At 40.7% G+C, this 11,832-nt stretch overlaps 1 long non-coding RNA gene across 1 annotated transcript; it reads left to right on the forward strand.

Annotated features, from left to right (window-relative positions):
• The first annotated feature begins 1,682 nt into the window (after positions 1-1,682).
• Positions 1,683-4,569, forward strand: LOC112185738. Its single transcript, XR_002930420.2, has 3 exons — positions 1,683-2,443; positions 3,147-3,223; positions 4,512-4,569. It is a non-coding gene; the product is annotated as an uncharacterized LOC112185738 (long non-coding RNA).
• The last annotated feature ends 7,263 nt before the right edge of the window (positions 4,570-11,832 follow it).

The following is an 11,832-nucleotide window of genomic DNA, read 5'->3' on the forward strand; positions in this document are numbered from 1 at the left end:
AGGTACACCATTAGGTTCGAAGGATTCTTATCCCCAGAAGAGGGTAAACTTGGCACAAACGAATCCTCTTGACATCGCAATCTCAAACCGATTCATCTCACGAGATATATCTGGATTATGGGTATGTCCTAGAAGAGACTATGTTGGGGGACGCTCCAACATTTGAACCCACTCCCGAGAATAGAGAAATCTCGGTAAAATTTAGTGAGATTTGGAATCGGGTTGAGATTATCATCGATGATATATTAGTATTTGCGTTGGCCACCGAAACTATAATATGCGATGACCTCGAACCTTGCTTTGTTGATCAAATTCAACGAAGAGACGACTGGCCAAAAAAGGAAATAAGCAATCCAGGTCGAATTAGATTCCTTGATAAAGAGAAAGGTGTTTGGACCCTTTGTTCCTACACCTCCCCATGTTAAACCCGTAGAATTTAAATGGGTATTTGTAAGGAAGTGTAATGAGAAAAACGAGATTGTGATACACAAGACTCGTCTAGTGGCACAATAATTTTCTCAACGCCCTGTGGTTGATTACGAGGAGACGTATTCTCCCGTAATGGACGTCATAACGTTCCACTACCTTTTCAGTTTGGTAGTTTCCGAAAAACTGAATATGCAGCTTATGAATGTGGTCGTAACTTATCTCTATGGGGATCACGATACAGAGATATACATGAAAGTTCCTGAAGGACTTATGATACCCGATGCAAATAGTTCTAGACCACGGAACACGCTCTCCATTAGTTTTGAGGCTTTCACTTTATGGATTGAAACAATCTAGACGGAGGTGGTATAACCGTCTAAGTGAATATTTGATCGGGATGGGATATGTGAATAATAAACTATGCCCATGCGTGTTTATTAAGGAAACAAGTTCCTAGTTTGGTATTGTGGTGGTCTATGTCAATGACATGAATTTGATCGATACTCCTAAAGAGATCAAGGAAACCGCAAAGCACCTGAAGTTGGAATTTGAGATGAAAGGCCTTGGGAGAACAAATTATTGTCTCTACCTGGAGCCCGAGCACAGTGCAGATGAAATTTTGGTCCATCAACCAAATTACATCCAGAAGATGTTAAGATGCTTTAATAAGGATAAAAGCAAGCATACCCATGGTCATCTGAAGTCTAAAGAAAACCGTATCGTCCTACAGATGATAACGAAGAGATATTGGTGCCAGAAGTCCCATATCTAAGTGCAATAGGCGCATTATTGTACTTGGCTTAATGCCCTAGACAAGACATCTCATTCGATGTGAACTTGTTAGCTAGATATAGCTCTGCGCCAACACACAGCCACTGGAATGGCATAAAAAACATTTTTCGCTACCTTAGAGGTACAGCGTGTAATACCCCGAAAAATCCAAATTAAATTCCATGGATTTTTATAATTGATTTTGCGGTATTAGGAGTGAGTACGAAGCTTGGAGAAGTTGTGGAAGTAGTTCGAACGATTTTATTTTCGAAAACGAACGTTATTTAGGGGCCCGCGAAAGTTGACTTTTTATACGTACCGAATTTGGGAAAACTTCCTTCACAAAATTTGTAGAGCTCGTCGATACGATCGCGTGCATATGTGGAACGCAATATTCGGAGTTCGTATCAATTTATTTCGAATATTTGAAAACTTGAGATTTTTCTATAAATAGAAAAATATTTCTGAAATTTCATAAATTTTCTTTTTCCTATTTTCCTCCCCCGTTTTCTCTCTTCTCTCTCCTCGCCCCCGACACTTTCTTCTTTCTGGGCTTTCTTCCTCCGCCTGCAGCGCCGCCGTCCGTCGACGCCAAGCCGCCCCTGAGCCACCACAGCTTCGCCTCGACCTCTCCTAGCTGCTGGACGTGACCTTTTCCACCGGGACGGCTCAATTCCGGCAGTTTTGAGCTGCAAGCTTTGAACCATAAAAGGGTCAACGCCGGTTTTCTCCTAGCTCCGGCCACCAAAACTTCCGATCCTTAGCTCTATGAACTCGTCTCAACCTGCTGATCATCATACCAGAAGGATCGCACCTGGAGTGACCGGTTTCACGTTCGTCGGAGCTCGGCCGGTTTTCGATCGAAAACCAAAACCTTTCGATCGAGATATCTCGAGGTACAGACCATCATTTCTTGTGATTCTTGAGCTGGTGAACTCATATTGAAGTTCTGAACAACTTTCATGAAGGGATCGAAGATATTTGTTGAAGTTTTTACGTCGGAATTCAAGCTCGCCGGATTCTGGGATTTTTCCGGCCACCGAAGCTTTCGATCATGATATCTCGATCTGTAGAGCTTCGTTTTTAGTGATTCTTGAACCAGTGAGTTCGCCTTGATGTTATTAACAACTCTCCAGAAGGAATCGAGGCCTGAAAGTGAAGTTTTTACGTCGAAATCAAGCTCGCCGGTTCTGCAAATTATCGCCGGATTCTGGAAATTTGCCGGCCAACCCGACTGTTCAAGGTAATTTCTATCCCTTCCAGTCATTTTCAGACTTCATGCTAGTTAGGAAAGTGGTTGGGCTTGATGAGATGAAGAGGAACAACCTGGACCCGACACCATCGGCGGTGGTCGGCGGCGGCTCGGTCCCTAACTCCGGCGGCCCTTTCCGGCCACCTCCGGGGGTCAAAAATGTGATTTCTTTACATTTTTAGATTCTACATTTCAATACGATCATTTCGATATATTATACGCAATTTTTGGATATCGTATGATTTAGTTATGAATTTGACGATTTCGATCGATTTCGATCGTTCGATTTGTTTTCTGTGAAGATCAGACCGTCGGATGGACTTGTAATTTTAATATGTTGATCGTATGACTGTCCCAGTGACTTTGTGAGGTCACGGGCGAAGATCCGACCGTTGGATCTTCGTATAATTGTGAATTAGTGATTTGGAAGGCGATTCATGAGAATCCGACCGTCGGATTTTCATGAAATTTTGTGGAGATGTTTATAAGGACGATTCAGGAAGATCCGACCGTTGGATCTTGGAGATAATTTTGGAGGATGATCCTAAGGGCGATCCGTGAGGATCCGACCGTTGGATCATCTTTATTTTCGAATCCGACCGTTGGATCGTCTTTATTTTAGAATCTGACCGTTGGATCGTCGTTTAAGTTTATTTAGTGTTTCGTTTAGTAAGCAAAGACCATACTTGATTAGGTACTTGACGGTTTGAGTTGACGAGCGTTTGGAATATCGTTATATTTGACATTTTAGAAGACGCAGCTGGATTAGAGGTGAGTAAACCTCACGTGGTTCATATTACGAACCCAATAAATTTAATTACTTTATTTTTGTCGTAACTGTGTGAAAATATTTATGGAATAAATATTTGTTTTAAATCATATGGACTTGGTCAACTACGGTCCATAGGTAAGTAAAATGATTTTATTATACAAATGAATTTCACGGTTTTTATACTTGAACTATAGTTGGTATTAGTGGTCATTCCTGAGCGGATGATTACGTATATATATATTTACGTGAAATATATATGTTGATTGATGTGTGATTGGTATGATGAAATGATTGAGAATTGATTGAATATTATTCAAGCCATTAATCTCCCATTTAATTGTTGAATAATGAAATGTTGATCATGTGATGTGAAAGCTATTTTATATGGCCAATTATGAATATGTGGAAATTATTTTAAGAAGTAAAGATTTGCCTTGAAATAATATGTCTCTTTATATGGGTGTACATATACATTTATACACATTTATACAATCTAAAACTTATAAAGATTGTATGTTGAGAAATTGGTTATGTCTGAGAAGTACAATTGTGAAGCCGGGTGTTATCTACTACCCCGTGCTTAAGTGAATTACTGGTAAATGTGTTTTGGTGTTATGTGGAAGTTAGCCTTGGGCCCTAGTCCCTACAGATAGTGCACTATTATACTCTTAGGAAGGTTGCTTACTTTGAGTATACATACTTTGGTAGTGTCCTTGGTATGCTGATGGCTGTCCCATGCTTTGGTATAGTACGTTGGACCCTAGCATGTGGATTTATGATTTGTTACCAGTCAACCTGGTTTTCCCGTGTTTTGGGTATAGTACGTTGGACCCTAACACGTGGATTTATGATTTGTTACCAGTTAATCTGAAAATTCACTAAAAAGAGAAATGTACTTATGTGAAATTGATCAAATATCTATCCATGATATATTTTGAATATGTGAAGGTGTTATGTGAAATTGATCAAATATCTATCCATGATATATTTTGAATATGTGAAGGTGTTGGTAAAAAGAAAATCAAGCATGCATTGCTTTAATGTTATTTCACATATTAATGTTGCAATATTTGTTGGTTGAGTTTTTAAAAGAGAGTATCCAAAAATACGTACTTTTATGTTTCTGTGATTTTTGGAGTTACCTTGTGAGTGTGTTGATTGTTTACTTGAGTTATAATAATTGTAACATAATAAATCAACAGTTCTTTCTTATTTACTCACGAGCTGTCAAAAGCTTACCGGGTTTTGTGTTGTTCCAATTCCCGGTACACTATTCAAATTGTGTAGCGGGTAATCTCACAGGTCAGGAGAATCAGGGCAGTGATCGTGCGGTTTAGAGTATTAGTAATAGATTTACAGCATTTGTTTTGTGAGGAGAATTATACTCATTGAGTTTTACAATTTGATTTGGTGAGAGTGTGATGTAATAAGTAGCTTGAGGATTTGGTTTATGTAATATCAAGAGGTGTAATTAGTGGTTGTTTCTGAGAGAAAAATTCAGAACGTATTTGTATTGTTATTAGTCATGTTCCGGATTTGAATTCTTATTTCAAAATTCGGGGTGTGACACAGCGGATATGGGCTTATTCAATCCCTATGCATCAAGGAATTGATCAAACCCCCTTGATCCTCAGAATGATGCTCGCCTTGTTGGATATGCTGATATAGACTATCTATCAGACCCGCACAAGGCAGGTTCCCAGATTGGTTATGTCTTTACCATTGGGAATACTGCAATTTCTTGGAGGTCTACGAAATAGACAGTTGTTGCTATCTCTTAGAATCATGCTGAGATACTAGCTCTTCACGAAGCAGTATGTGAATGTACATGGCTAAAAGTCGTTACAAAGCATGTTCAAAGCACATGTGGACTGCATTCCACCACTGATGAACCAACCATTATCTACGAGGATAATGCTGCTTACACAGAGCAGATAAAGATGAGTTTCATCAAAGGAGACAACACCAAACATATTGTATCGAAGTTCTCATTTAATTAGCAACAACAGGAGCATCAGAAGATTGAAGTTAAGCATATTTGATTTGAAGACAATTGTGCAGACCTCTTTACCAAGTCACTACCAAAGTCTTCATTCCAGAAGCATGTTCAAGGTATTGGTCTACGTAAACTATCTGAATTACCTAACATGTAATTTTCAGGGGGAGTCGAAATCAGGGGGAGTATCTTGAAGCATACCCACTTGACCATCGTGTACTCTTTTTGTCCTTCGTCCAGGGTTATTTTGTCCCACTGGGTTTTGTTACCTGGCAAAGTTTTAACGAGGCACATCTTTAGTATGGTCACCCCACTTATACTGCATCCTGAAGATGCTTTGATTCGACATATACATGCATTTGCTCATCTTTTCCCTTCGACCACGGGTTTCTCCCACTGGGTTTACCGGGCAAGGTTTTGGTGTAGCAACTCTAATGCATCCCTCTCGCAGACATACTACCTACTTATGGTGCTGATAAGAAGACTTCACCTATCTCTAAAGCTGTGATACTGCTACTCCACACTCAAGCGCGTTGTGCTCTTTTTCTCCTTCGACCAAGATTGTTTTTTTTCCCACAGGGTTTTTATTACTTGGCAAGGTTTTTTTGACGAGGCAACTTAGAAGCGCACAGCCTATGCAACACTATTGACATGGAATATCCAAAGGGGAGTGTTGTAAATATTTGTGGATAATCATGTAAATAGATGTTGAGTAATAGGTGCCTATCCCTATAGATTGGTGATTGATAGGTTGTAATTGTAGGAGTGATTGGATTGTAATTATGCATTACCCTTTCGTGTACACCATGTAGTCCTATATAAGGCTCCTTATGGTGAGATGAATAAGACACATAATCTGATTCTCTGTATCCAAACTCTCTCTCTCTCTCTGAAATTTTTCTGTTTTACAACATCAAGACTGTTCCTCCCCAAGGTTGCAACCCTTTGATGCTGCAACACTTCCTAACGAATAACCTGCAAGATAAAATTTGTAATTAGTTCTTATTCTAACAATTATATAGAAAAGTGATAATACATTAATGCTCATAATATTCATTAAGGTAGCAAAGAAGACAAGCATAAACTAGATGTATGTTGAAGGATATCGACATAATGTGTGCCTCTACAAACTAGGGTTTAGAGTTGTAATAGGAATGTGTTCTAGGTATTCAATTGTAATCAGATTCTATTACCTTTTTGGGTACCTTGTAACTCCCTATTTAAAGGGCTCCTATTATTAATAATACACACAATTCCATTCTCCTACAACACGTTATCAGCACGAGTTCTAACCCTAGCCCAAAAGAAAAAAAAAAAACCTAAAACCCTAAACACCAAGATCTACTTGCAGCCTCCCTGCACATCAGCACGCATTGCCCAGCCCGCCTGCAGCCACGCACGCCCCAGCTTCCTACCTCAAGCAACCTCCTGCCGCAAGCAGGCAACCTGCGCAGCAGCTTACATCCCAGCCCATCGCTGTCCAGCCACACCGGCCTCACCTGCGCACAACCCAAAGCCCCTGTTTTTCACGCCCGGATTCCAGCACATCCTCTTTGTAGCAGCGCCTCCAATTTGTAGAAGCCTCCCACCGGCCTCCAGCCTAGACCAGGCCACCACCCACCTGCCTCAGCCTCGTCTTGCGCCCATCTGCTTCACCCACCTGCTCCCACAGTAGATCGATGCAGATTAGGAAGAAGAAGACCGGAGGAAAGAAAGAGAGAAGGAGAAGAACCAGAAGGAAGAAAGAAGACGCGAAAAGAAGAAAAAAAAAGAGGAAGGGAGAAGGGCTGGGCCCGGAAAGAAAAAAAAAGGTGGAAGAAGAAAAAAAAAGAAGGAGAAGGGCTAGGCCAAAAAAAAAAAAGGAGGAAGAAAAAAAAGGGAAGGGAGAAGGGCAGCCCACCAACTGCCAATTTCCGACCAGATTCCAGCAATCCTTATTTAGCTACACACCTGCATCAACACGTGCGTGTCTTCAAGCCAAGAACAATCACGTAAGTTTTTATAATTAAGGTTGCTGCTTTCTTGTATTTAAATTCCTTTTATTTCATGCAAATATTGGAATATATGTTGCCAAATGATTTTGATAGTTAACAAAGCGGAATTGTGGGGATTCAGGCTTAACGAACTAAGAGTGTTCATAATTAAACGAACTAAGAGTGTTCGTGTGAACTAAGAGTGTTCGTGTGAACTAAGAGCGTTCACAATGCTTGGACTAAGAGCGTCTGTAAGCATCAAATTGTGACCATATTAAAACATCATTGTTTGGTCTAATCCAAAAGAGATTCTTGGAAATTGATTTCTTGGTAGCATAGCTCGGAAATCTTATTGTTTTAGTTTTCGTGGAAGTTTAACTCCGAAACTAATATATCTTCTCTTCTTATTTTCAGGATGTCGAATGAACCTAGACTCGACTTTCCTATGCTTGACTCAACATACTCGAATTACCACAGTTGGGTAACCGATGTTGAGAACCATCTCACTTCAAAGGGAATATTACCCATAATCCATGCACCTAACCCGGATCTTGTATTCGTGCGAACACCTACAAAGCATGCTCAAGCAGTTATCTTGATGCGATGCCATATGGACAAGGCACTCAGATTGGAGTATATGTCGATCAAGAATGCAAGAGAGCTATGGGTAGCGCTAGAAGAGCGCTTTGGCAATGTCCAAGATTCCATCCTCCCTGACTTGAAGGTTCAATGGAACAACCTGCGCTTTGCTGATTTCAAGTCTGTTACTGAATATAATTCAGAAGCTCTTCGCATACAGTCCATGTTGAGGTTTTGTGGACAAACTGTCGCAGAGCAAGAGCTAATTGAGAAAACTCTCTCCACCTTCCCCGTTTCAGCCATTGTGGTATCAAAGCAATACCGTACTGAAGTCAATGCTGGACGGATCACGAGGTTTCATCAGCTTATCAATATTATATCTGTAACTGAGAAACATGATAACATACTCATGAGGAATTATAATTCAAGGCCCATTGAAACTAAGAGCGTTCATGAGGCGAATTATAATGCACCCAAAGGAGGGCTCAAGGAGCGGTACCCTAAGAATGAGGGACATGAGGGACGTATGGGCCCATATAACCGCCCTAACCAGGAAGGAAACCGCAAGTTTGGTGTGGATACACGTGGTGGTAATGCCACACGTGGGAGAGGGGGTCGTGGTATCCCTAGCCGTAATGGTGGCGTCATGGGTCGTGGTGGTGGCACCAACCCTCCTAGGGAATGCCCGCAACGTGCACCTCAATTAAAGGGAGGCAACCACAATGATGAGTGTCATCGATGTGGATCAATTGATCATTGGTTCAAGCAATGCAAGGCAAGCGAGGAGCTAGCTGAATGATACAGGGCATATAGGGACCTGAGAGAGCAAGAAGTGTACCTTGCAGAAGAAGAAGGAGATGGTGGAGATGTCAATCTCACCATAGAGGACTTCAAAGCTAAAGATGAAGTGCACAAGGATGCAGCAGACTTCGATTAGATTAGTCCTTTTATTTTTCCAAGAACTTTTGTAATGGCAATTTGCCTTAGTCAATAAATGACAATTGTATTAACTATTTCTTATGTGGAGGACCCAATAAAATGTGATGTCTAGGAAAGTTATTGAGATTATTGGTACTTAATAGAGCCTCGCTCCACCAACGTCTCTCTCTACTTTCCTGGTCATATTTGACTGTTGTTACCAAACGGATAGAGTTACTACAATGTGTCTTACTTTGATTTTATTTTGGAAAATTTGATATAATCATTGGCTATTAATAAAGTGTCAATTCTTTTACTTAATGTCTTGGACATACCTTAATTCAAACTTTATTATATAAGAGCCAACGATTTTCATGTGGAAACACTTTATGAGAATGGACAGAGTTCCTTTGCATCACCTCTAATGACTACGGACATAAACCAGTATTAGAGAAACTTATGTGTCGCTCTAGTGGGTTGTATGCAACCACTATTCGAGTTATTGAATCCAACCATGTCATGAGAGATGACTTATGGGATTCTGACACATATAGGCTTTGACATGATGATCCGTGTATTAAAGACTTTACACGGACATTCATTTTCAGAACAAAGAAAAGTAAGAACCAAGAATTGGTTTGAGGAGCTGCACATGCGCCTCATGGCGCCATGATTGTGCATAGACCGGCCACACATGGCCGGCGCCGCCTACCCCTTGCAGCAAATACATGGCATTGACGCCATAAACTCCTCTCTCTACTTCTCAAGTCTATTGTGACATTATGACTTAACCAAAACCTTCATTGGTTGATTATAAAGCCCATGTTTCGTTCTGTAAAGCCTGTTATTTAGGATTGAGACCATCCTATGCAAAGGAGATTGAGGAAATAATTCTATTCTTACAAAAAAAATCTAAGGGAATTCTATGGATTTGATCAACCAACTTGCGGACCGTATAGATGTTTTATGGTGTTGGTTGATACACAAACACGCTGGTCATGTGTTGTGCCATTATCCACTCGTAATGCTGCTTATACTACACTCCTAGCACATAACATATGGCTACGGGATCACTACCCAGATCATCTCATTCAGTCAATTTGACTTGATAATGCTAGAGAGTTTACATCGACAATTTTCGATGACTATTGCATATCATTGGGTATTGATATCAAGTATCATATTCCCATGTACACACCCAATTGGTCTCGCGGAAAAGCCACCATTAAATGACTACGATGGTAGCCTAGACATTGGTAATGCGCACCAATATTTCCGCTTGGGTTATGCAATATCGCATGCAGATATGCTAATTCGTCTACGACTCATAGCAGCCACTCAACTTTTCTTTGTGTTACAGCTAGTGACTAGGTTCGAGTCGAATATCTCGTATTTATGCATATTTGAGTGTGCGGTTCATGTGCCAATTGCACCGCCACAGCGCATCAACATGAGTCATTGCAACGAATGCATATATATATATATATATATATATATATATATATATATATATATTTGTTGGACATGAGTCTCCAACTATAAGTCTGCTATGTAGAACCCTTGACAGGAGATCTCTATTTTGCTGGATTTGCGAATTGTCACTTTGATGAGACAGTCTTCCCGTCGTTAGGGGGAGATTAAAACGTCAATGTTCAACAGGAGCGATAGGAATTGTCGTGGTCTGTCCCCACTATGTCTCATCTTGATCCCCTAAAAGTGACGTGATCACATATACCTGTTGCAAACATGTCTACAAGGATTGATGTCCCCACAAGAGGACATGGTGCCACCCAGAGAAGATGGGTACTGCACCACTACCATGGATGGTAGTATGGTGACGCCTCAAAGGTGGCATAATGGCGTCATAGGCCATGGGTTCTGCTAGAGAGAGTAGGAGACCCATAGGTTCGATGGATTCTCACCCTAAGAAGAGAGCGAGTTTGGCACAACTTGATCCATTGATCATTGATACTCAAAATCCGTCTCATGAGAATATTTTGGATTGTGGTTATGTCCAAAAGACATCGTTGGGGGACGCCTCAATGTTAGAACCAATTCATGAGAATATAGAGATCTCTATGAACTACACTAGTGTACATGAGGACGTGGAATTATTGAGACCAATGACATCGAACCTTACTCCGTTGAAGAATGCCAACGTAGAGAAAATTGGCCTAAATGAAAAGATGTGATCCATGTTGAATTGGATTCACTAACGAAGAGGAAGGATTTCGGGCCTGAGATACCAACACCTCCTAACATAAAACCTGTTGACATTAATAGGTCTTCGTTAGATTGCGTGATGAGAAAAAGAGATGGCAATCTCGCCTTATGGCGCAAGGTTTCTCACAACGCCCTGGAATCGACTACGAGAAGACATATTCTCTCGTAATGGATGTCATTGCACTCCACTACCTTATTAGTTTGGTAGTTTCTAAATAACTGAACATGCAACTTACGAATGTGGTCACTACGTATCTCTATGGGGATCTAGATACGGAATATAATGAAGGTTCTTGTGGACTTTATTTACCCAAGTCAAGTGGCTCTAGACCACGGAGCGCATTTGCAACGAGGTTGAAATGCTCACTAAAATGACTACTTGATTGGAAGGAATATGATGAACTATGCCCACGCATTTCCATGACAAGTTCCGGATTTGCAATTGTCGCGGTTTATAATTGGAACCCTTAAGAGTTAAGGGAAACCGCTGAACACCTGAAATCCGAGTTTGAGAGGAAGGACCTTGGGAGAACACAGTTTTGTCTAGATTCAGAACTTGTATACCGTGTCAATAGACATTTTTGATCAAGTCAAAGATGCACCATGGTCGTCTTTAGTCTTGGCCCTAAAAGGGATCTGTTTCGTCCCAGGGATGATGACGAAGACGTGTTAATAGCAGAAGTGCTTACTTATGTATAATAGACGCATTATTGTATTTAGCTCAATACAAGACCGAACACCTCAATTATTATGAACTTGTTGGCTAGATATAGCCCCGCGCCAACGCAACGCCATTAGATTGGTATAAAGACAATCTTTCGATATTTGAGAGGTACGATTGATATGAGTTTGTTCTACCCTATAGAGAAAAGAGATGACGGAAGTGTGGGATCGGACCCCACAAGGTAAAATGCCACCT

Source organism: Rosa chinensis, chromosome 2 (assembly GCF_002994745.2).
Source record: "Rosa chinensis cultivar Old Blush chromosome 2, RchiOBHm-V2, whole genome shotgun sequence".
Taxonomy (NCBI): domain Eukaryota; kingdom Viridiplantae; phylum Streptophyta; class Magnoliopsida; order Rosales; family Rosaceae; genus Rosa; species Rosa chinensis.